This window comes from Mobula birostris, chromosome 6 (assembly GCF_030028105.1).
Source record: "Mobula birostris isolate sMobBir1 chromosome 6, sMobBir1.hap1, whole genome shotgun sequence".
Taxonomy (NCBI): domain Eukaryota; kingdom Metazoa; phylum Chordata; class Chondrichthyes; order Myliobatiformes; family Myliobatidae; genus Mobula; species Mobula birostris.
The window spans coordinates 149,532,415-149,560,394 of record NC_092375.1 but is presented as its reverse complement, the minus strand read 5'-3'; positions in this window follow the sequence as shown (position 1 = coordinate 149,560,394).

The following is a 27,980-nucleotide window of genomic DNA, read 5'->3' as shown; positions in this document are numbered from 1 at the left end:
GCAATCTGAAAGGTACCAGATATATACATTCCAAAGCAGAAGAAGTATTCTAAAGGAAAAATGACACAATTGTGGCTAACAAGAGAGGTCAAAACCAACATAAAAGCCAAAGAGATGGTATATAATAGACCAAATATTTGTGAGAAGTTAGAGGATTGGGAAGTTTTTAAAAAACCAACAAAAGACAGCTAAAAAGTCAATAAAAAGGTAAAGATGGAATACGAAAGTAAGCTAGCCAATAATATTAAAGAGGATAGCAGCAAAAGTTTCTTCAAGTACATAAAGTGTAAAAGAGAGGCAAGAGTGGATATTGGAAGCTGGAAATGATGCTGGAGAGGTCGTAATGGGGGTCACAAAAGGGCAGATGAACTGAATAAGTATTTTGCATCAGTCTTCACTGTGGAAGATGCTAGCAGTATGATGGAAGTTCCTGGTGTCAGGTGTCATGAAATGTGTGAAGTTACCATAACTAGAGAGAAGGTTCTTGGGGAAACTGAAAAGTCTGAAGGTAGATAAGTAACCTGGAGCAGATGGTGTACACTTCAGAGTTCTGAAAGGGGTGGCTAAAGAGATTGAAGGGGTATTAGTAATAATCTTTCAAGAATCACTAGATTCTGGAATGGTTCCAGAAGACTGGAAAATTGCAAATGTTACTCCACTCTTCAAGAAGGGTGAGAGGTAGAAGAAAGGAAACTATAGGCCAGTTGGTCTGAAATCAGTGGTTTGCAAGATGTTGGAGTTTATTACTAAGGATGAGTTCTTGGGATACTTGGAGACATATGATAAAATAGGCTGTAGTCAGCATGGTTTCCTCAAGGGAGAATCTTGCCTGACAAATCTGGTGGAATTCTTAAAGAAATAACAAGCGGATAGACAAAGGAGAATTGGTTGTTGCTGTGTACTTGGATTTTCAGGAGGCCTTTGACAAGGTGCCACACATGAGGCTGCTTAACAAGCTATGAGCCCATGGTATTACAGGAAAGATTCTAGCATGGATAAAACAGTGGCTGATTGGCAAGAGGCAAAGAGTGGGAATAAAAGGAGCCTTTTCTGGCTGGCTGCCGGTGACTAGTGGTTTTCCACAGGGGTCTGTGTTGGGACTAATTCTTTTTACGTTATATGCCAATGATTTGGATGATGGAATTGTTGGCTTTGTTGCAAACTTTGCAGAAAATATGAAGGTAGGTGGAGGGATAGGTAGTTTTGAGGTAGTAGAGAGGCTACAGAAGGATTTGGATTAGGAGAGTGGGCAAAGAACTGGCAGAGGGAATACAGTGTTGGGAAATGTATGTTCATGCACTTTGGTAGAAGAAATGAAAGGGTTGACTATTATCTAAATGGAGAGAAAATACAAAAAACTGAGGTGCAAAGGAATTTGGGAGTCCTTGTGCAGGATTCCCTGAAGGTTAATTTGTAGGTTGAGTCTGTGGTGAGGAAGGCAAATGCAAAGTTAGCATTCATTTCAAGAGGACTAGAATATAAAAGCAAGGAAGTAATGTTGTGACTTTATAAAGCATTAGTGGGGCCTCACTTGGAGTATTGTGAGCAGTTTTGGTCCCCTTATCTTAGAAAGGATGTGCTGAAACTGGAGAAGGTTCAAAGGAGCTTCACGAAAATTATTCCAGGATTGAATGGTTTGTCATATGAAGAGTGTTTGATGCTCTAGGCCTGTATTCACTAGAATTCAGAAGGATGAGGTGTTACCTCATTGAAACCTGTCAAATGATGAAAGGCCTTGATAGAATGGATGTGGAGAGGATGTTTTCTATGGTGGGAGAGTCTAAGATCAGAGGACCCAGCCTTAGAATAGAGGAGTATCCTTTTAGAACAGAGATGAGGAAGAATTTCTTTAGCCAGAGAGTGGTGAAACTGTAGACTTCTTTGCATATTTAAGGCAGAGGTTGATAGATTCTTGATTGATCAGGGCATGAAGGAATACGGGGAGAAGTCAGGAAATTAGGGTTGAGAGGAAAATTGGGTCAGCCATGATGAAATGTCGGAGCAGACTCGCTGGGCCAAATGGCCCAATACTGCTCCTATATCTTATAGTTTTATGGCCTTAGAAACTGAGAAAGAAAGGCAGATTCACTGTCCTGATCTACTTAGGGTGAGGAAATCCCTTGTTCCTTCCTGCCCAATACAGTGAGTTCTCTACCTGAACAGAGGGCTTAAAACTTCAAGGCTCAAATCAATTCTAGCCAACTAGAGGCACAAAAGCCTAACTTTGGACATGCTGAACACTGACCTGCTCTCCACACACATAGTACATTCTGTATCTCTATCTTGGACGATCTATCTGACAGGCCACAATTTAGCTTGCCAATAATGTGAATGGTTTATGGCTCACCAGCTGTGTGACTTGTAGTAAACATATGTGTGTAAATACATGATGTATGACTGTGTGACAAACTGTGTACCATGACTCAGTGTATTTCATTAGCTTGACAAAGACAATGACAGATCTTTAAAATTATTAATAGGAATAAATTTAATCTCAGAGATAACCTATTTTTGCATAAACAATAGAATTATTTTTCATATTTCTATCCATAGTTCCTATAATGAGCAATCCTGTCAATCCCATTCCCCAGTTTATTTCCTTCTTATGTATTCTGTGTAACGAGCCCAGAAACGACACCCTGACACATTGCCATCCACTTACGCTACTGGCCACTGGCAATCCTGCAGTAGCCAATTCACACAACAACCAGCCCTTCTTTGGTATATGGGATTAAACCACAGAACTCACAAAAAGTATATTGGAATGTTTCTTTTGAGCATTCAAAGAATCATCTAATTCACTCAACAGAGAGAAAAAAACGCGGACTGTTACTGCAAAAATTTACTGTGGACTGTTAAAAATTGGGGCAATACTAACATCTGTACAGAAAATAAATGCTATTTTGAAAGAATTCATTGACAGATTTTGAAGGATGGTGCATTAGAGCATGATACCTTTTTCTTTATAAGGAACTAAAGACACACAAAATACAAATCATGATCTAAGGACATATCCAGACTGACATAACTTTTGAAATGTTCTCAATGAATCAGAAGGATGCAGTTTAAAATTCTGATCGAGTTTTTGGTAGAAAATACAAAAGAAAAATACTGTGAGTGCTGAAAATCTGAAATAAAATTGGAAATGCAGGTGATGGTCTGTAAATCTGTTATCTTGGCACAAGTGTGACCTCCTTACGGCTCTGGAAACTCTATAATTTATGGAAGCAGTGCCAACTATAACTATATATTCCTTCTTTCATTCTGCTGCCTATATGTGCTGTGCACTAGCATGAAGAAGAAGCATAACTCATGGAATATATTCTCTAACTTTTTCTTTGCTTCTGATGATCCCTTCAGTCAGTCAAATGCTTACTCAATAGAAGTTATGTAAGGGTAAAATTTTGAAGTCCTTTATCTATGGCCCTTTCCTCTCCATCACCCTGCTTCTTTGTTCTTATCAACACGTGTCCTTTAGTCAGAAGGTCACTTATTGTTGTCAGGCCAAGTCAAGCCAAGCCATAGCTAGGGGCAGCACTATAGCGTAGTGGTTAGAGTAACACTATTACAGTGCCAACAACCCAGGTATAATTCTGCTGCTGCATGTAGGAGTTTGTTCTCCTCGTGACCATGTGGATTTCCTCCGGGTGCTCCAGTTTCCTCCCATATTGCAAAGATGTTCAGGTTGATAGGTTAGTTGGTCACATGGGTGTAATTGTGCAGTGCAGGGTCTTTGAACCAGAAGGGCCTGTTACCATGCAACAGTATATTTCTAAATAAAAATAACCTGCATAGGGTGACTATAATTTTCATAAGTGCACGAACCAAGCCATTTCACAGTGCGAGAAACTGCCAGTCGACTGCATCCATGTAAATCTGGTAGTGCAGAGATCTAGAGTAAATAAGAAGTGGAGGATGGGATTGAAGAGATTGCTTTGTGGGACCTGTACTGAATAGTCACCTTTGTGTCACATTAGCTGAATAAAGGAGAACACTGATGTATGAAAAGCATTATATAGCAATATATAGGGAAAGCTCTTGAGTACAATGAGAGAGATTAGTATGGCACATAGGACCGGGTAATTTAAGGATGTTGTTTTAACTTCTCTGATCTCATAGGATCCTTTTACTTCTAGCATTGAAATGGCATCACACTTCACATTTAGCCCTTATAACACAGTAACTCACTCTGAACAGATTCCTTACAAATACCACACATTTATGACTTCAGGTCATGATGAAACCCAATGGTACCGACTTTAAGATTTCATCCATAAGAGATTGTTAACTTTGATATGACTATTTAAAATCACGATCATTCATTTACCAATTTTAGAAATGGGCATTAATATTGGAAATGGCAAAATAGGATGCAACGGATAATTAACCTGCCTTTGACGTAATAAATAAACTTCTTTTGTAAGAGTAATCAGAAAATAAGCATAGCAATGTCTGACATAGCTCCACTCACCAGCAGTCTGTTGGAGCTTTAATGTTATTGTATAATTAATGAAACTGCATTAATAGTCTAGCTCTAAAGTAGCACAGAAGTGAAAAAGAAGAGAATGCCACCAAATGAACAACAGATTACCCTGCGCACAGCAGTAGATTAAAAATGTTTCCATTAATGTTCTAGTCACTGATTTGTGCAAGATACCCATATATTATGCATTTTTCCACTGGGGTGTTCATGACTACATCTGTGTAAGCCTATTCCCTTCACCATTTAAACCATGTTGCTGATGTCAGGTATTGGGGGCTGTCATATTTTGGACATAGATCTTTTATCAAACTTGGAATATGGGAGCTGAGGTGGCCTTCTTAGAGATGAGGAAATGAAGAGCAACAGGAAAATCTAACTGCTGAAGAAACTGGTCCCAGCTGTTGCCCTATATCCAACCTAAGGGTGTAGCGGAGAGGTAGCCTGTATAAGGAGGAGAGAAGGAAGGGTAAACTAGAGCTGGAAGGTGAGGGGCAGGGCTAAGAGACAGAGGAGGGTGAGTGAGTGGTGGAAATAGATAAGGAAAAACAACCGAAGCACAATGGACAGATGGATCCAGACTGGAAAGGGGTGGGGTGGGGATGTGGGTGGGGATGGGTAAGCTAGAGAGAGAGGCTGGAAGGTGGTAAGTGGAACAAAACAATGGAGGGATGATGGGAAGACGATATCAGACAGAGGAGGGGATTGGGAGAGTATGCCGGGGGAGAAGAAACCCGCGTGGACAGGGGAATGGTTGATAGTCAACTGGACAGAGAGAAGTGTACAAAAAGAGAGGGAACCTGGCTGTAGTGAAAGGAGCCCAAGTTTAGAGTTACCTGAAGTTGGAGCATTTGGCATGTTGGTGAAGGAGAACTTTGTTTAAGGAAGATGTTTAGAACCCTAAAGGAGATAAAAGGAAATGAAACCTAATGTTGGGGGTAGTAACTGATAGAAAGAAACTTTCAAGTTGAATATTTTGTGGAGTGACCTTTGTTAAAAAGCTAGAAGAAGATGATGAATGACAATTTTTAAATTAGATGGTGAAAGTAAGAAGTAAAAGTGGTGTAGTCAATAAAACAACATTAGAAAGATAAAAGGAGTTAGGAAGTGTAAAACATTAATTGGAGGAGGGAACCAATAAAAAAGCTAACAGTTAAAAGTTTTATGTTGCTAACTTCAGTCCAGACCATTTATTGTCAGACTGGTATTGATTTGTAGGTGATACACAGGGTAATGACAATCCAGCCTCTTAGATAGGAAGGTGACTCTTGGCAGATTTTACTCTCCGTTGAAGCAATCTGGTACCTGTCCTCAGGTGGTTTGAATAACTCATCCCTACTCTTTCTAACATTATTATAGGAAGGTAAAGATGAAAAAATATTAGCCAGCAAAAATTAAAAAAAAACTCTTCCAATATTAACACCAATTACTCATCATTGGAAAATGAGCAGTATATTCTATGGCCCTTTGAGCCTGTTCTACCTTTCAATAAGATTACACAATTTCCTTTTTTAGCCTTCATTCTTTGTCTCTATGCAACACTCAGTTGGTCATTTCTACCTTCTGCACAGTCTATTATATGATTTCCCTCTGGCACACTTTCTCATTGCTGCTTGCTTTCTGTTTCTTCGTGTAATTTATTGGTTCATTTTATGGCTCTTCCCACAGAGATTTAAATCCAGACTCAAGGTCCATCTCTAAGATAATCACATGAATTATCATATCTCTCCTGATGCTTGGGTTAGAGTTGGAGAGATGACTCAAAAGGTATGTTTAAAAGAGAACATATGGGTGGCTAGGGACTCAAAGGGAATGCAGACTATGGGGTGGGGGGGGGGTTGTTATTGTGGAAGAGGCGAACTAAGGAGTCAAACAATGGAAGACGAAGCTTTTGATAACCTGAGCTGACAAGTTTTCTGAAGCTGGGGTGTCTGCTCAGAGCCCAGACGGATTAAGGTCCTTTTGTAAGGTCCATGGATAGGATGCAAAACTGGGCTGAGAAGTGGCAGATGGAGTTCAACCCAGATAAGTGTGAAGTGGTTCATTTTGGTAGGTCAAATATGATGGCAGAATATAGTATTAATGGTAAGACTCTTGGCAGTGTGGAGGATCAGATGGATCTTGGGGTCTGAGTCCATAGGACACTCAAAGCAGCTGCGCAGGTTGACTCTGTGGTTAAGAAGGCGTAAGGTATATTGGCCTTCATCAATTGTGGAATTGAATTTAGGAGCCGAGAGGTAATGTTGCTGCTATATAGGACCCTGGTCAGACACCACTTGGAGTACTGTGCTCAGTTCTGGTTGACTCACTACAGGGAGGATGTGGAAGCAATAGAAAGGGTACAGAGGAGATTTACAAGGATGTTGCCTGGATTAGGGAGCATGCCTTATGAGAACAAGTTGAGTGAACTCAGCCTTTTCTCCTTGGAGCAACGGAAGATGAGAGGTGACCCGATAGAGGTGCATAGGATGATGAGAGGCATTGATCGTGTGGATAGTCAGAGGCTTTTTCCCAGGGCTGAAATAGTTGCCACAAGAGGACACAGGTTTAAGGTGCTGGGGAGTAGGTACAGAAGAGATGTCAGGGGTAAGTTTTTTACTCAGAGAGGGGTGAGTGCGTGGAATGGGCTGCCGACAATGGTGGTGGAGGCAGATATGATAGGATCTTTTAAGAGGCTTTTGTATAGGTACATGGAGCTTAGTAAAATAGAGGGCTATAGGTAAGCCTAGTAATTTCTAAGGTAGGGACATGTTTGGCACAACTCTGTGGTCCGAAGGGCCTGTATTGTGCTGGAGGTTTTCTATGTTTCTATGTTATCTGTGAGGCTTATGGCTGAGGGTGAAAGCTGGAATGAAACGTGAACATCATCAGAACAGCAGCCAAGGCAGGGAGGGACTTGCATTTCTCAAGTCATTGGTAATATCAAATGGTTACTCAAGTTTACTATTTATGTTTACAACTGTTCTCTTCCAACATAATTAATGTAACTTGATCATTTTAACTTTTCTACTCCAGGCTCCCCTGCACTATAAATGCTGTTAAGATTATATTGAGTGCTGCTTTGTGCATTCATAATCAACAATCAAAATCAATCAGCAAGCACAAGAATTATGGCATTGGGAATGTTCTCAGCAGATGTGCAGATGGACATTATCCCTGCTGCACGCTTACTAGTACATCAGAGGTGTATGGAACTGCAATTCTGAGGAAACAGAGGTATTATTAGCATGCAAGCAAACATTTAATCTTCACCAGAATGAATCCTCTGTAGCCAACATCTTGCCAAAGCAACCCTCATTTGTTTAATTGATTGTTATAGCCTCCAGAATACCCTTGTTCCTGTGTGCCAGACTAAACTTAATATGCAAAATGTTCTGATGTTATTGGGAAAGTAAGCTTGTCAAATAGGCAAACTAATCAGGGGTTCAGTGGGCAAAGTAACCTTGGATCAGGAGAATGCAAAGTAGTCAAAAGACTCTTCCCTTTTTCAAATGTTACCAGATTTTATGTAATTTGATGATGGTTTTTCATAAGGTTTTATTAGAAAATTATTGATAATCTATATACTATACTCTAAAGGATTGATATTATATGGAGAAGGTTTGAAGAGAGAGAGAGAGATTGTTCACTAGAATGTTGCCTTGTCATGGGGGAAGATTGGATAGCTAAGCTGTTTTCCTTGGAGTGAAGATTGGATAGCTAAGCTGTTTTCCTTGGAGTGAAGATTGGATAGCTGAACCGTTTTCCTGGGAGTGAAGATTGGATAGCTGAGCTGTTTTCCTCAGAGTGAAGAGTGGATAGCTGAGCTGTTTTCCTCGGAGTGAAGAGTGGATAGCTAAGCTGTTTTCCTTGGAGTGAAGAAGACTGAGGGGTGACCCAATTGGAGCATATTAGAGGCAAAGATAATCAAAATCTATTACTCAATAAATACAGAAGCTCCATGCAAACAGTGAAAGGAAATGCTTAAACTTCCAGCCTACATTATGTTTATGGATGATGGATGAGGCAATTCCACAGACTTTGATGGGAGAGAGAAAATGAATGACCACTCTGAGCTCATACCTGGCCTACATCTATGGAGAAGAGGCATCAACCTAATGGAAGTAAAACGCTGTAATTAAAACAATCAGATAGTTGAAGGCATTCTGTCTCTCAAACATCACTCCTCAAGATTCATCTTTCAAAATACATACTGCAGAAACTATTAAGCAGCTTCTGTCCTTTATGACTGGCCACTATCTCTAAGTTCTTTTGTTTCAGTGGGGTAAGCACGTATTTTGGATATCCATACTCACACACTGGTCATAGCTATCCACAAGGATCTTGAGGTCAAATAATGGAATATAAAAAAATGAACAGCTTTTTACAAGGGGATGTTATGTAGATCATTTAGTCAAAAGCAACAAAGGACTACTTAGTTATGGCCACAAGGGACTGTTTAGTTCTCATAAACTTTTCAGATATTGATGAGTTTCTGAGTTACTAGACAGCATCTCTTGCGATAGGTGGGTAAATAAAAAGGCTGCACCTGGTGCACAAAGCTTCGGATGAGAAGTTCTGGATTACCAACATAATTGATCATTCATGTAATCAAGAAGTTTTTATTAGAAGCCAATTCATGTTGCATTCACTTCCACGTTATTAAGCCATCTGTTTTTATGTTTCAGAATCAGAACCAGAATCATTTTATTGCCAGTATGTGAAACACAGCAGAATTGATTGTGGTTCAGTGCCAAGCATAAAACGCAAGGACAACACTATATCAGACAACACAATAGCAACCAACAATTTATAAGACAATAGTGCAACCAGCAGTGAGCAATCAGCAATTAGCAGAATGGTCACATGCGCAAACGCCGATATCCAAACTTAAATAAATGTGAACATATGAACAGACACAATAATTATCAACAGAGCAAGGAGAGCAGGAAAGACCATTTAATAGATGTTGTGCAGGGACATTTAGGGACATTTACACTTAAGTTAAGGAGCTGGACAACTGCAGGGAAGATGCTTTGGAGATGACGTGAAGTCCTGGTGGTGATGGACTTGTAGTGTAAACCTGATGGCAGTTTGGTGAATAGGTAATTGCTATTGTGGGTGGAGACACTGGTAATTTTTCCAGCTCTTTTCTTCGCTCCAGGTATTAGAACCTTCCTAATACTTTCAGATGTAGCGAGGACAGAAGTATAGACTTTGCAATACTTGAGCTTTCAATATTTGTAAAAGGTTGCTTTGACAAGAGTGGCACGGTAGCGTAGTGGTTAGCACAATGCTTTACAGTACAGCGACCTGCGTTCAGTTCCCGCGCTGTGTGTAAGGAGTTTGTACATTCTCCCTGTGACTGTGTGAGGTTACTTTAGATGCTCTGGTTTTCTCCCACAGTCCAAAGGCATACCGGCTGGAAGGTTAATTGGTCATTAGGCTCGGATCAAATCAGGGGAATTGCTGGGTCATGCAGCTCGAAGGACCAGAAAAGCCTGTTCTGACCGTACCTCAATAAATAAAAATAAATAAATAAAGCAGTACAACAGGTTAGTTGGGTCTGTTGAAATTAAGTAAATATATGAGCTGTGGCAGAATGAGATTTATAGTCACTTTACTCTAGACTCAGGTTATTCTGGGACATAGGTTTACAATTTTAAAGGCTCATTTGAAAACGGGAATTGATAAAATCTTCTCTTCCCATTATTAAACAATTCTGTTGTATCTTATGGCCTCAAGCAAATTAGAATTGCTTTAGCAACTCACTATGCTGCTTAAGTTGGAAAAGCCCCTCAAACACGAATTGTATCATGTGGCCTAATGATCCTTTAGGCATCATATGACAAAGGTTGTGTTTGGGCAAAATCTAGAACTTCAAGTTTACCCAAGAAACATTTTTGCATAATTATAGATGTCGATTGACTTACATAATCAAACTGCATGATAGGAGATAATTGTTCTTTTTCTTCCCTTTATTGACATCCTTTAATATACAGTATTTAAGAAAGGAATACAATACCATTTTACAAATGCAGCTGATGGGGAATTTGTCAAAAAAAAAAACTTCTGGTAAATGTAATTTTTGGGGAGTTGGTGCGAGTTCACTCTTGAACAGTGAAGTTGAATTTGGTACCCATTTCTGATTGTCTTTGAGAAGCTGTGAAGAAAGTGGTGAGCTTATTTCTTCATCCACTGCACTCAGTCTGCTGAGGACACTCCCACAGAGTTGTTGGGCAGGGAGTTTCCGTGACAACAAAAGAATGGTGACTTATTTTCAAACTGGATGGTGTGCAGCTTAAAGGGGAGCCTTCGGATTCTAGCTGTCATAAATTGTCCCTAATACATAGGTGAATCTTAGGATGGCAATGGGGATACGGGGAATCTGGAATGGTATTAGTGTAAATAGGTGCTTGATGGTTACCACAGACTAGGAGATCCAGTTTCTGTGATACATGACTCTATCAACCAGTGAGGTCAAGGTTTCAACTGCAGGATAATGAAACAATCCATAGCTACGAGGAGCAGATCATATTGACCTTCAGCAGAAATGCTTCTCAATACAAGCCTCACCATAGAGGAAGTTTGAAACCTGGTTTACAGAAGATTACAATCAAAAATAAATCCTTTTGTACTGATCAGCAGCCTACATGTTTATTACAACATTATCTTTGGCATCACCAGTGAAATGCATTGAATGGAAATTATAAATGCCAGTCATTTCTATTCTATTACAAATTATTAATAATTGAATGTAAACTTCTGATCACAGCTCCTTCAGCATGGCACATGTTCAGTCATATGCATAATTTCTATAGAAAATGCTCCTAATGTTGCAGTCTATGGATACAGGTTGCAATAGAAAGGAACTTAGGAAATTTTGAATCAAGATGTCTATGAAGGTCCTCAGTCATCCTCCATATGCAGCTGGAGTTTCAGAGAAATTCAGAAGGATTTTCAAAAAACAACAAGTCCCTATATTTTTTAAACCTACAAACACACTCGGACAGAAACTCCTCCATAAACCTTCAAACACACTCAAGCTCCTCCACCCCAAGGATCCTACGCCCAAACATAAACAAAGCAATATTGTATATGCTATCCAATGCAATGAGAACAGCACAGGTCAGTATATCGACAAGACAAAACAACCACTTCACAAACCGGTAGCACCTCAGGTCAAGCCCCAGCTATTTATCTACACCTAAAGGACGAGGGACACTCCTTTGATGATAACAATGAGCACATTTTGGCCAGGGAGGACAGGTGGTTTGAAAGAGGGTTAAAGAAGCCATCTTTGTCAAACTGGAAAACCTGTCCCTGAACAGCAGGGGTAGGGTACAACACCACCTATCAGCAACTTACAATACAGTCTTAACATCTTTACCCCGTTGTCTCCACAACAGTTCACACCTCCACTCTTGCAAAGATAAGACTAATCACCCTCTTGTTACCTCCACGACTCTTTACGGCCCTCATGTGACTGCTGTACCTTTAAACAGCTCACAGAGTTTATCAGCCACAAAACTACCCGCCATGGATTAGAACTGAAGAAATCTCTCGGATGAGTGGTGAAATGTCTTCTAGACAACACTGCAAGCCCAGTTGCCTTGATTTATAACAGCTTGATTTTGAATCAAGGCACACAGCAGTTTTCTTTCAACATAGCAGGTAACAAGCTTCAGTATTTTTCGAATAAGAGATATCAAATATTATGAACATGTCTTTTTACAAATAAAACTGAAACCTCAGATTTAAGAACCAGGTTCTTCAGGGCTGTTAATATCAGATCAACTACTGCAGTGTGTAACTGGTGTCAAAAAGGAAACATATGTAAATTGAGCTTAGGTAAGGGGCAGAGATTGTGTTGGCTGCTAGGGGATTTCAACTGAAATAAATCACAGTGTCATTGATTAATAAAATTTGTACTCGGCTACCATTCAGCATGAAATTGGTGTAGATCAGTTGGACATAAATTTCCTCAGAAAATAAATGCTATTAACAAATTAGGAAGGAAAAGATGAATTATGAAAAGAAGCTGACGACTAATATCAAAGAAGATACTAAAAGGTTTTTTAAGTATATAAAGGGTAAAACAGCATTGAGGATAGATATAGGACCAATACAAAATGACGCTGGAAATATTGTAATGAGAGACGCAGAGATGGCAGAGTAACTGAATGTGTATTTTGCATCAGTCTTCACAGTGGAAGAGAGCTGCAGTATACAGGGCATTCAGGAGTATCAGGGAAGTGAAGTATGTGCAGTGAAAATTACGACTGAGAAGGTGCTCGGGAAGCTTATTATAGTTTAAGGGTTGATAAATCTCCTGGACCTAATTGAATGCACCCTTGGGTTCTGAAGGATGTAGCTGGAGAGATTGCGGAGGCATTAACAATGATCTTTCAAGAATTGATAGATTATGGCATTGTACCGGATGACTGGAAGATTGCAAATGTTACTCCATTATTTAAGTAGGGTGGGAGGCAGCAGAAAGGAATCTATAGACCTGCTAGCCTGACATCAGTGGTTGGGAAGTTGTTGGAATCGATTGTTAGGGATGAGACTACGGAATACCAGAAGGCCAAAGTCAGCATGGTTTCCTGAAAAGAAAACCCTGCCCGACTAACCTACTGCAATTTTTTGAGGAAATTACAAGCAGGGTAGACAAAGGAGATGCAGTAGATGTGGTGTACTTGGATTTTCAGGAGGCCTTTGACAAGGTGCCTCACATGAGGCTGCCTAGCAAGATAAAAGCACGTGGAATTACAGGGGAGTTACTAGCATGGGTGGAGCATTGGCTGATGGGCAGAAAACAGAACATGGGAATAAAGGGATCCTGTTCTGGCCGGCTGCCGGTTACTAGCAGAGTTCCACAGGGGTTGGTGTTGGGACCGCTGTGTTTTACGATGTATGTCAATGGATTTGTGGCTAAATTTGCCGATGATACAAAGATAGGTGGAGGAGCGGGTAGTGTTGGGGAAACAGAGAGTCTGCAGAGAGACTTAGGTAGTTTAGGGGAATGGGCAAAGAAGTGGCAAATGAAATACAATTGTTACAATGGTCATGCACTTTGGTGGAAGAATTAAGTGGGCAGACTATTATTTAGATGGTGAGAGAATTCAAAATGCAGAGATGCAAAGGGACTTAGAAGTCCTTCTGCAGGATACCCTAAAGGTTAACCTCCAGGCTGAGTTGGTAGTGAAGAAGGCGAATGCAATGTTGGCATTCATTTCTAGAGATATAGAATATAAGATCAGGAAGGTGATGCTGAGGTTCTATTGCTGTTCATCCACCATGATCGTCGATGAAGACCTCGACACCATTAGTCACTTTGAGACAAGGTACAGTGTGTCCGAGGATGACTGGTCAGGCCAATTCAGGTGCGAAATGTCCTGGCACATGTTGGGCAGACATGTGTAGGCACTGCAGTTGGTGCGCTGGTGCCTCTGGACTTGCGCAACTCGCACTTATGTTGTGCTTCAGCAATGCTCCTTGCTTCGTAAGCTTGACAGCCCTTGTGGATGAGGCCGCGTCAAGTAGGGCGGTTTTGTGCCAGCGTTTCCCAGGTGGTCGTGTATATGTCAAGTGACTTCAGGGAGGTCTTTAGTGTGTCTTTGTAATGTTTCTTCTGCCCTCCATGCGAGTGTCATCCAGCAGAGAGTTCCCCAAAAAGGAGCTGCTTGGGTACGCGCTCATCTGGCATACGGATGACATGACCTGCCCACCGGGCCTGTGCTCTCATCAACAGTGTGTGGACTGATGGTAGACTTGCTCCAGAGAGAATTTCAGTGTCTGGTACTTTGTCTTGCACTTGTGAGAGCACACTTGGAGTATTGTGTGCGGTTTTGGGCTCCTTATTTTAGAAAGGATATACTGACATTGGAGAGGGTTCAGAGAAGATTCACGAGAATGGTTCCAGGAATTAAAGAGTTAACGTATGAAAAGCATCTGGCAGCTCTTGGGCTGTATTCCCTGGAGTTCAGGAGAATGAGGGGGGATCTCATAGAAACATTCCAAATGTTTTTTTTCAGCCGGCTCTGAACAGATTAGATATGGCAAAATTATTTCCCATGGTAGGGGATTCTAGGACAAGAGGGCACAACTTCAGGATTGAAAAACGTCCATTTAGAACAGAGATGCGGAGAAATTACTTTAGTCAGAGGGTTGTAAATCTGTGGAATTTGCTGCCATGAGTGGCTGTGGAGGCCAAGTCATTGGATGTATTTAAAGCAGAGATAGATAGGTTCTCGATTAGCCAGGGCGTCAAAGGGTATGGGAGAAGGCAGGGGAGTAGGGACGACTGGAAGAATTAGATCAACCCATGATTGAATGGCGGAGCAGACTCGATAAGCCAAATGACTTATTCCTGCTCTTATATCTTCTGGTCTTAACATCCTTTATTTAATTCATTAAAAATTCAGATACATGTGATGCAGAACATTCATGTCAATAATTTTGTCACAATCCTTATTATTCTAATTACTTAAAAGTTTATTGTTATTTTTTATATAAAACACTCGACCAACCAGTTGACAGGAATTTCGCACAGGTTCCCGCTAGTTAGTGTACAGTAGTGAAAGAGTCCTAAGATGCGACTCTTTCTTCCATAACATTGTAGTGATTGCAACCAGGTTCAGTACCTTTCTTCTGAACTCCCCTGGAAATTCTGGACAGAGCTTTCATTGTGCAGGAAGAACAGACGTGCACAAGAGAACTGCCTTTTTCAGAAAGCGTGACTGAAGTGTGCTAGGAGATGGTCCAATTTGTTATAGGTAAATTGATTTATGATTGTCACATGTTCTGAGGTTCAGTGTAAGGCTTGTTTGTATGCCATCCATACCAATGGTTTCATCACATCAGAGCTTTGAGATAGTACAAGAGAGAACAATAACAGAATGCAGAATAAAATACAGAAACGTAGAAAACCTATAGCACAATACAGGCCCTTCAGCCCACAAAGTTGTGCTAAACATGTCCCTGCCTTAGAAATTACTAGGCTTACCTATAGCCCTCTACTTTTCTGAGCTCCATGTACCTATCCAAGTCTTTTAAAAGAACCTATTGTATCCGCCTCCACCACTGTTGCCAGCAGCCTATTCCACGCACTCACCACTCTATGTGTAAAAAACTTACTCCTGACATCTCCTCTGTACCTCCTCCCCAGCACCTTAAACCTGTGTTCTCTTGCGGCAACCATTTCAGCCCTGGGAATAAGCCTTTGACTATCTTCACGATCAATGCCTCTCATCAACTTCAGGTCACCTCTCATCCTCTGTCGCTTCAAGGAGAAAAGGCCGAGTTCACTCAACCTTTTCTCATAAGGCATGCTCCCCAATCCAGGCAACATCCTTGTAAATCTCCTCTGCACCCTTTCTATGGCTTCCACATCCTTCCTGTAGTGATAATAAACTGTTATAGTTACAGAGAAAGTGCAGTGCAGGCAAACATTAAAGCTCAAGACCATAGCAATGTAGGTTGTGAGGTCAAGAGTTCAAGTTTTCATACTAGGGGACCATTCAATAGTCTTATAACAGCAAGATAGAATCTGTCCTTGAGCCTGGTGATATGTACTTTCGAGTTTTTGTATCTTCTACCCAAAGGGAGGGGGAGAAGAGAGTATGCCCAGGGTGAGTTGGGGTCTTTGATTATGTCGGCTACTTTACCGAGACAATGAGAAGTATAGATAGAGTTCAATGAGGGGAGGCAATGTCTATTCTCTGCCAAGAAAATGCATTTTGAAGAAACAAGTAATTACACTGCCTTTGCTGGGCTGCAACTATTACACTTTAGGTTAAGTAAAGCAAAGTTAAAGGTGTCCAAAACCAACTCATATGCAAGCAATCATGACTAAAGCTGCTTATTTCTGTATTGAAAGTTATCTTCATAACTTCATCCTAACTCTATTTTGCCAACCCTTTAATTGAAACCTAAACTACTCTTATCATATTATCTGGTGATTTCTGCACGTCTGTTTGCAGAGCATGTCGCCACTCGTCTATTTATAAATTACCTGCACTTAATATTTGCCTCTAACAGACCTTTAGTTACCTGTAGGTTTGCTATAAAACAGTGGTCAAAGTATTTTGTGTCATTCCTCATTAATATATTCATTAAGTGCAAAGGTAGCGTTTTGCAGAAATGTATCCTTGCACGTATCACAAAAGTACCAAAGTTATTTCTTGCAGATAGCAAGATCATATTTTGCAGCAAAATAACTTTGTAAGTGGTTTATTCTAGTATGTGTTATATCGCATGTCACTACGTTCGGATATAGCCCAAGTACCGAGTGAGAGACACTGAAGTGGGTCGATAGTTCATAGACTTTAAAGCCAACAGAGTTAGAGGGAAAAGAAAACAATAAACACTAGGCCAAGCAGGTCAAATGGAAAATGAAGCCAACACTGCAGCTGAAAGGAATAACTAAATATTAAACGAATACTACTAGTCTTCAGGGTTAGTTGAATCGACAGTCCAATTTCTCAGGCAAGGCCAAATGCAAGCAGGCAGCGAAACATTGCTGTACTTTGCTCAGGTCTAGACAAGCACTACAATGAAAAGAATGGAGTTAAATACCATCACAATGAAATAATAATTAGCTGACTCATGCATATTCACAAGAGCAATTGCTGTACCTACTACGCTGCCAAATCTTGAGTGTGTGTGGCACAACTGGCAGGTGTGTTTACAGACATTTTTAATCCCTCCCTCTCTCGGTGTAGAGTGCCCTCCTGCTTCAGAACATCCACCATTGTCCTTGTACCTAAAAAGACCAAGGTAACATATCTGAACGACTGGCGTCCTGTTGCACTCACCTCAATAATAAGTAAATGCTTTGAGAGGCAGGTCAAAGACTACATCTGCAGGATGCTACCACCCACACCGGACCCCCTCCCCATCGTCCTCAACACAGGTGTCCCCCAGGGCTGTGTGCTGAGCCCACTGCTGTACACTCTGCTCACACATGATGACATGGCCAAGCACGCGAGTATTCATGTTGTCCAGTTGATAACATGACAATGGTGGGGCTGATCACCAACAAGGATGAGACAGCCTGCAAAGAGGAGGTAGAAGAGCTTGAGGCCTGGTGCCAGGCAAATAATCTCTTCCTTAATGTCAACAAAGTGAAGGAGATAGTTATTGACTTCAGTTACTTACACGCCTTTTTACATTGGTGACACACCAGTAGAAACTGTGAACAGTTTCAAATTCCTGGGAGTGCACATCTCGTACAACCTCTCATGGGCCCAGAATACATTATACACAATCAGGAAAGCTCACCATGCAGCTACCTTCTGTGGAGGCTGAAGAGAGCTGGACTGGTCCTTCGACAGATGTGCAGTAGAGAGCATCCGAACAAGCTGCATCACTGCACGGTATGGAAACTGCACTGCAGCCAACAGGAAGGCTCTGCAGCCAAAGGGTGGTCAAGACTGCCCAACGTGCCACCAGCACCAGCTTACACACCATCAAGGACGTATCAGAATCAGAATCAGGTTTATTATCACCCGCATGTGACGTGAAATTTGTTAACTTAGTAGCAGCAGTTCAATGCAATACATAATATAGAAGAAAATAAATAAATAAATAAATCTTATTCAGTATACTTTATACAGTATTCATATATTGAATAGATTAAAAATTGTGAAAAAGACAGAAATAATATACATTTAAAAAGTGAGGTAGTGTTCAAGGTTTCAATATCCATTTAGGAATGGGATGGCAGAGGGGAAGAAGCTGATCCTGAATCACTGAGTGTGTGCCTTCAGTCTTCTGTATCTCCTACCTGATGGTAACAGTGAGGAAAGAGTGCTGGAGGTCCTTAATAATGGACGCTACCTTTCTGAGACACTGCTCCCTAAAGATGTCCTGGGTACTTTGTAGGCTAGTACCTGAGATGGAGCTGACTAGATTTACAACCTAATCCAGCTTCTTTCGGTCCTGTGCAGTAGCCACCACCACCACCCCCCCACCCATACCAGATGGTGATGCAGCCTGTTAGAGTGCTCTCCAAGGTACATCTATAGAAGTTTTGAGTGTATTTGTTGACATACCAAATCTCTTCAAACTCCTAATAAAGTATAGCCTCTGTGTTGCCTTCTTTATAACTGCATCAAAATTTTGGGACCAGTTTAGATCCCTCAGAGATCTTGACACCCAGGAACTTTAAACTGCTCACTCTCTCCATTTCTGATCCCTCTATGAGGATTGGTATGTGTTACACAGAAAGATGTCAGAGTAGGCCCAGTGGTAGCATGAAGAATCCCACCCACCCTGCTCATCGACTGTTTGTCCCACTCCCATCAGGCTATGTAGCATCCATGTCAGGCCCCACAAGACTCAAAAGCAGCAATAAGGCAGGTCAACACCTCCACCCATTAACCCACCCCTGCACATTCCCCCCCCAATGCTGCAACTTCATTATTTCCTGTCAGAGTCACTTTATGTTCAGAAATTCCTCTGCCTAGCATCACTTTATGGACATATAATGAATTTCTATACATATTTATTTCTATTGACATACGGCATGGAATGGGCTCTTCCTGCCCTTCTAAGCTGGCCTAAGCAAGGACCTGAACCCACTGTAATTTTCCTATTGCCTACAGGTCTACAGTGTATGTGATCTCATTGGCTTTTCATGCAGCCTTGCATCACCTGGACAATACTTATGTCAAGCTGCTGTTTATTGATACAACTCAGTATTTAACACAATCAGTCCTACAGTTCTGATCAAAAAGCTCCAGAACCCGGGCCTCTGTACCTCCCTCTGCAACGGGATCCCCACCTTCCTAACCAGAAAACCACAATCTGTGTGGATTGGTAATAACATCTCCTCCTCACTGACAATCAACACTGGCACACTTCAGGGAAGTATATTTAGCCCACTGTTCTACTCTCTACACCCATGACTGTGTGACTAGGCATAGCTCAAAAGCAATCTATAAATTTGCTGATGATACAATTATTGTTGGTAGAATTTCAGATGGTGATGAAAGGGGGTACAGGAGTGAGATATATCAGATAGTTGAGTGGTATCGTAGCAACAACCTTGCACTCAACATCAGAAAGACCAAAGAACTGATTGTGGACTTCAGAAAGGGTAGGATGAGGGAACACACACCAATCCTCATAGGAGTAGAAAGAGTAAACAACTTCAAGTTCCTGGGTGTCAATATCTCATAGAATCTATCTTGGACCTAACATATCGATGCAACTGCATGACAGCAGTTAGATTTCATTAGGAGTTTGAGGAGATTTGGTATGTCACCAATGACACTCGCAATTTCTACAGAGGCATTTTAACTGGTTGCATTATTGTCTGGTATGGGGGTGGGGGGGGGGCTAGTGTAAAGGATTGAACTGAGCTGCAGAGAGTTATAAACTCAGTCAGCTCCATCATGGGCACGAACCTCCACAGTATCCAGGACATCTTCAAGGAGCGATACCTCAAGAAAAGGCAGCATCCTAAGGACCCAGATCATACAGGTCATGCCTTGTTCTCATTGTTACCATCGGGAAGGAGGAATAGAAGCCCGGAGACAGACACTCAACAATTCAGGAACAGCTTCATTCCCTCTGCCATCCGATTTCTGAATGGACATTGAACCCATGAACACACTTCACCACTTTTTTATTTCAATTTTTGCACTATTTATTTAATATATATACTTACAATAATTCACATTTTTTCCTACTATTCTGTATTGCACTGTACCACTGCCGCAAAGACAACAAATTTCACAAAAAATGCCTATGATATTAAACCTGATTCAGATGATTGTCATTCTTCAGTACACGAGTGTAAAGGAAAGGGAAATGATTGTACTCCGGATTGGATACTGTATCAAAAACACAATAAGCATAAAGAGTGCAGAGGGAGTTGCAGATGCCCAGGTTCTGGAGCTTTTTGATCAGAACTGTAGGATTGATTGTGTTAAACACTGAGCAACGGTTCCCAACCTAGGGTCCAGGGACCTCTTAGTTACTGGTAAGGCTCCATTACATAGAAGAAGGTTGGAAACTCCTGGACCTGAGGATTACTGTTCCTGAGAATGGGAAATAGTGCAGGCTCACAAATCATGTTGCTGGCTGTGCAGACTTTCTTGCTATACACAGCGTCTAATGAAGTCTCTGTGGTAGAAGTAGTAAATCAAAAAAAAATTATATGAAAACTCTTTATCAATCTGTCAGACATGACACTTACATTTGGGTAGAAGCTTGATTGTGTTCACATCCATAATCAATACTGAGTCCAATATTTAGTGATCTTCATGAATATTGTTGCCAGAATTGTGTGGCTGGTTCTGGTTGGGAAGTCTTGACTCAGCTGCAGAAGGATTTAATGAAAACCAACATCCATATAAAGTGTATTGAAGTGCATCAGTCTGCAACATGACATTCTGTGATGTACCTTCTTGAAGTGGTATTGGGTCCAAACAGGAAGGAAACTTGCCAAGTGTTGTCAGGAGTGACTGAATGAAATTCCACAGCTGTCAAGGATATACCTGTTATGCTGAGTGCTTCAGTTTTCCCTATCCCCACTGAAACCTTCAGCATGAATATTTTGTATTAATAAAGGCTAAGTATATATCTCAAGTGAAGCCTTCTCTTTTTCCAAAGTTAAGCGGTTATTACGTTAATTATAAATATTGCGAAACGGCAGGCACCGATAGGTCAGAGAGGACATGGAAATGAACATATTTTGAACAGCCAATGGGACAGTTCTAACATACCTTTCTTTGCATCACAGATTTTCTGCATTAAATTTATATCTTCTTGGTGTGTCAATGGACAAATACACTCAATGACCACAGTACTAGATACACCTGTACACTTGCTCACTTATACAAATACCTAATCTGCCAATCATGTGGCAGCAACTCAATACATAAAGCATGCAGACATGGTCAACAGGTTCAGTAGTTGATCAGACCAAACATTAAAATGGGGAAGAAATGTGATCCTAGTGACTTTGAGTGTGGAATGATTGTTGGTGCCAGATGGGGTGGTTCGAGTATCTCAGAAACTGCTGATCTCTTAGGATTTTCATACATATTTTACAGAGAATGGTGCGAAAAACCAAATAAAAATCCAGTGAGTGGCAGTTCTGTGGATTGAAGCACCTTGTTAATGAGAGAGGTCAGAGGACCATGGCCAGACTGGTTCAAAGTTTAAAGTAAATTTATTTTCTAAGTCCGTATATGTCACCATATCAACCCTGAGATTCATTTTCTTATGGGCATACTCAATAAATCCAATAACCATAATAGAATCAATGAAAGACTGCACCCAACAGGGCGGACAGCCAATGGAGCAAACACAAAAATAAAGAGAAAAAAAGGAAATAATAATAACAAATAAGTAAGCAATAAAATATTAAGAGCAGGAGATAAAGAATCCTTGAAAGTGAGTCCACAGGATTGGGAAAATTTCAGTGATGGGGGAAGTGAAGTTGAATGAAATTATCCCCTCTGGTTCACGATACCTAATAGAGTGACCACTGAGGTACCTAATAAAATGGCTACTGAGTGTATAAGACATTATCTGGAGAAATTTGTTTTTGGTTCCCAGTTCGATACATGTATGTGTTAGCATCAGCTGTCCTTTGTGCATTCATCACTGTATCTGATTCACTGTACTTCAACAGAATAAATGCGTGATGCAAGAATATTACTGTGTATTACAGATGTGTTTGGTACAGTTTTCAGTCCTAGTCTGACTGCACAGAAAACAGCACTTTGTTTTACCGAGTCCATGCCGGACAGCCCGTACCCACTTTGCTCTATTCCCATACTAATCCCATTTTATTCTCACCACTTCCCTATCAACCTACTCCAGATTCGACCACTTAACTACACACTTGGGGTAACTTACAGTGGTCAATTAACTGACAAACTGGCACATTTAAACCGGAGTGCCGGGAAGAAACATGCAAATTCCAGATGGATTGCACAGGGGGTTAAAAACTTGATTAGATTATCTGTGCCACTGTCTCGTTATCTGTTGGACATTGTTGGCATCATTTATTGCCTATCCCTATTTCCTCTTGAGAAAGTGCTGGTGTTGCTGCCACCTTGAACCACTGCAGCTCCCACACAGTGGGAGAGGGGAGGTGAATTCCGGGATTGAGACCCAATGATTATAAATAAGGTGATGATATATTTCCAAGTTAGGAATTATGTGTGACCAAATGTGAACTCCTCTCCCTATGTCCATCCTGTGTCACCTTCAGAACTGATTCCAGCTAAACTGGGGTAACTCATTTCCTTGACCAACACTGCAAATCCATTTACCACTGGGGACTCAAGAAACCAACTGAGGACATGTGGAAGAGAAAGTCTTTTGAGAATACAGTGAATAGAAAATAAATATATCTCCTTTAATTTGTGTCACTTACCAAATATATGGAAAAAATGAAAAGCAGAAGAGTATATTTCAAAATGAAGAAAGGTGTTAATATATGGATTTCCCCACCCCCACAGGTCCATAAGCACATTTTTCCAGCTCCTGCACCAAAGCTAAAAATGTTAGCACAATTTGGAAAGATGAACAATATAAGACACCACTTGGAACATAATGTTGTACATCTTTTTATCACACATAGGGTGATGTAAGTCTGGAATTCTCTACTTTGAATTCTGTTGGTGATTTTTGATGTTAACGATTAAAAAAGAGCAAATACCAAATGTTTCTTTTTATCAATGGTGCCCTTACTCTTGGAAGTTCATTGGGACTCGTATAGTTTTCTGCAGTTTAATGTTGATAAACTATTTCATTATTTCTATTTTATTATGCAATTCTCCTGAGCTGAAAAGGTAACAGGATGAATCAGTTCCAATCTGTAACTTGCCAATAAAAATAATTACAAGATAACTCTGTTTCCATCATGTCCTTCACCTCTCTGGAGATATGCTGAACAGGCCATTCAAGCCATTACAGTATATCCACTCGGGGCTGCTCGAAACATGCTATCAATTTTTGTTAGGCAATCGCATGGAATCAAGACTGGAGTAGCCCTGGTAAAGGGAGGGAGATCAAAGCAATAGAAGGAATGGCTGAATAAAGCAATGCTGCCCTTTACCCAAACTTTAATTCCCATCTTCCTGCAGTGTTAAGAAACGGTATTAGTCCTATAAGCTCACCCTTATTTACAAATGTGGGCCTCAGGAGGGCATTACAGCATTACGGAAGTTAACAGTAAGTTTCAGGATCAACATGAAATTATACTTAATACATTCAGGCTATATATACACACATACAAACACAGGGTGAGTAACCTACAGTATTGACATCGGCACCTGGTATAGACCCAGGACAATATTTAAAGGGCTTTGTCTTTTTTTGACAGATGTTAAATACTCCTGAGCTGAAAACCGCTCAATAAATAATAATACAAACGCTTGCTGTATGGTCAGCTACCACCAATCTGACTTCACCATAATCAACAAAATCTTTCCCTTTCACGTTATTTGTTTAGTTCAAATTGATTTGCTAATTCCAGCGGGATCAAAATTCCATGAATAGCTAATGATACATCCTATACTCTCGGCTTAGCTAATGATAAAGTCTGCGTGGCAGCCTGGGTCAGGGCAGGGAATCTGAAAAATTCTCCTCTTTAAGCTACTTGACCAGCGACCTCTGTGTATTTAAGTTTACTCAGGAGCAAGACCTTTAATTAGTGGAATTGTTCTGGGAAAAAAAAAGCATTTAACTTTCTTATGATTTGGTAAATATGCTAGGGATGAAGACAAGTGATATATTGTTCACTTCTTGCCAACTAAATCTGTAAAATTGGGCTAGCCAAAATGAAGTATTCTTAAACTGAAAGATCACGGCTGGCAGCTCGAGCAACTGTAGAATGTCACTGGGCAATCCAGTATTGACTTTACACTATCTGAAGGTCAACCTTTTCATGTTCAGGTCATTTTTGTTTTGACAGTTTCCATTTTAGAAAGCTTGGAGTGTTCAGTGTAGGGACAATAGGAATATTTAACCAACATTGAATGCCTCAGACTGCTCTTCATTGAACAACAACTGGCATCTGTAAAATAACAGTTTCTATAATCAGATGCAGAGGTGGAGTAGGGAATAGTGGGTGGGCAGAGGGCTTCTTGCATATTACTATTGCGGAGGTTTGGTTTGCTGGCAACCTTTTAAGGTGTGGCAGCAATTCAGATAGTTACTTATGTTATTGCGGTAATACCCTGACAATTAACCTCCACCTTCACTGTAAATAGTGGATTTAGGTTATAGTCACATCGCCAGGTGTACAACGCCTGTGCTGTGTACAAACAAGCAACTTAAGCGACCACTGGGGCTGCGATTAATGCCAAGCCTTACTTCATCCTCCCCTGCTGAAAATGGGTGATTTTTTTTTTGCACAATTGATGCACAAGAAGCAACACATATTTAAATCATAATGTATAATTACACCATTTATTAGTGTCTCCTTTAATACACGACCCAATAGAAAATAATAGTCCTAACTTCTCCCCCATCTCCCAAAATCTATTTTGTTTGAAGGATGCATTATATATATATATATATATATAAAATAGACCAAGAATTTTAATAGCAATGCACTAACCTCATGAAATTTAGTTCTGTGCATTGGCTTGGCAAAATGTTTAATTTCTCTGAACTTGGAACTGACTTCTATCAGGACAGGACAGGGAAAAAACATGCATACTGCATCTTTTTAATTTCATCTTTGACACTGGGGTGCATAGTACTGATGTAATATCCATTCTACTCTAAGTTACTGTTTACTGTGTGCGTCCAACTGCAAAAAAAAGATTCAGGTTGCGTCACTCAGGGCAAGAGCCATTTATGATTTTAAGTGACTTGCAAGTCTATCAGGTTAATCATTTTTTAATTTATTGTAAAGCAAAGCTGTGCTTACATACATTATGCACCATTTATATTCTTTTTTTAAATGTTGGTACACTGCGTAAAAGTGAGCCCAATAATTTTTGAAAGAAACTAGAGTAGAACTAAGAAACAAGAGTAGAACTTAGAAACAAGCAGACTGATCTAATCAAGAGAATGCACTGGCTATCATTCACAGAAAAATATTCAGGTCATAAAAACCTGTTGCTAATTGAACTAATCTGAAAGGTTTAGACATTCAAAAGGATGATCAATGGAGTTGATGCGATGAGACGGTGATGCAAATTTATTTGTCATGATCTTATTTTTAAATAAAGTATACATTTTGATGTTGTGATGATGTATTACTACGCAAAAATCACATTTTTATCCAGCAAAACGCAGCCAATGTTGCAAACATCAGTGCAATTTAACATGAACCACTAACACTGCACTTTAATCTGTAGCCAAGTTCAAAGTGTGTATTGCACTTCTAAAAATTTAAATCACTTTGAATCATGGATCTAAATTTGTATTTATTTCTTGATTCAAGGGACACATTAAGGTGTGGTTATTTATACACCAATATAAACAAAATTTCAACTCTAATTGCTGGCAAACAATGTAAAATTCTTTACTGACGTGAATACAGCTGGAGCTAAAGTATGTATGAATAAAGAAAATTGATAGAAGAGTTGATATGGTCTACTAACATCTTACTGAATAAACATGGGTCTATTTGGCAAGATTTTTTTTATTTAATAGGAAGGAGTTTTGATTTAAACTGATTTTACAAGAAGTCATAATAAATTGTCAGAAGTCAAATTTTTCCATTGAAAGCAAACACACTGGCTGCAGAAGATGTACAGCTAGAAGCAACTTCAGTAACTTCAGCTCAGCAAATTGATTTAGGATCCCTGAAACATTTTTTAACAGAGGCATTGATTTACTTCAAATAACTAGGTTAATGTGTCCACTGCAGAGCAGATGAAGGAAAAGCATTTAAATATTTAACCATTTACCTGCAGTTTCAGAATTCCCCTACATAAAGACTAAATTTATTATTGCCCTTGAAGCTTTATATGTTTGACATTACTGTACTTTCCAGTTTTAATATATATCTCTTTTACAGTAAGAGGATTTGTACAAATTGTATATTTCATTAAGTTGATGCAAAAAGGTTACATTTTACATCATACATTGTCAATTCAGCATAGGGCATGCCTGGGTGACCCTAAATACTTATCTGGGTTGTCAATGTTCTTACGTCAATTCTGTGAAAATGGTTCTGCATGGTGGATATCGGGCTGGGAATTTCTTTTTCCTAAAGGCCATTCATTACTTTTTAAAATAGTTTCCTAGCAACTTTATATGACCTGAGAGTGGCCGTATAACCAATGAATCTCGGGAGCATGAACCACAGCCAGCTCAAAATGTTATCTATTAGAACAAATGGAAAGACACTCGCTTAGATACATATTTTCATTCCATTTGGAGTGTCAACTATCAACTATGCATATCAATATTCACGGCCTTCTATAGATGCATCCTGACATGCAGCATCACTGTGTGATATGCATGCTGCACTGCAGTAGACAGGAGGGATGTACAACCGGTAGTTTAAACTTCCCAGTGCAATCACCAGCACCCACCTACCCACCCTCAAGGACATATATACACCAACAGAGGTATCAGAGAAAGGGCAGCAATATTGTGAAGGGTCCCACCCATTCTGTTGATGGTCCGTCTGTCCCGCTGTAGTCAGGGAAGAGGCTCTGCAGTTTCCATGCCAGGACCATGAGACTCAAAATAAAAAGTACTTCCCCAAACTGTCAGGCTGAGCAACACCTCCAACCATTAACCCACTTCACCAACCCCTCCACCACCATTACATTTACATCAGCCACTCCTCTCCACAGCCCCTCAGCACCCTTCATTCACCCTCTCCCCATGCATCACTCATCATACAATCAGTCTAAGTATATAAACTAGTGTAACCAGGTGACCGTTGAATATTATTTTTTATTGTCAAAATGCACTTATGTATTCACCTTGCTAACGCTAAAATAGCTGCCTGTGCCTTTAAGAGAAAATGGCGACATCACTATGCATGTGCAGAGTACAAAGAAGAGTTTCAATGTTCTAGAATGAACGTCGAGTATTTGGTCGTATGGGGAGGAAAGGTGAATAATATTTGATGATATTCATGTAAATTCATTTATACTTGTTTGTAAATCTAGAATATCGATAATTTGATATGTTTTACATGTGGATGTTTTAGATTTTCACAGGTAATGTATCAGCGCTGGATAGCATGGTTGTGTGAAGTTCCTTATCGGCCTAGTAGGTTAGTCTTTCTAGTAATTTAACTACAAGGCAATATGTTGTAGAAGTTTATTTTTGCCTTACTTTAATGTTTCCTGACCAATGTGAATGTAACGGAGTAATGTGAATGTTTTAATCTCTGTTCACATAGAGTTAGCGAGGAGAATTTGTTTCAGGGTCTAGCCTATACATGTTTGGAAGCTAAGCACGTGTGTGCTAAAGTGAATATACCTCTTAGTTAAGATGAGATATATTTATTTATATTTTTTATGTTGTGTATGAGGTACAGCGTTGGTGGGATTCTAATGTTGTTTGCATTTTTTTT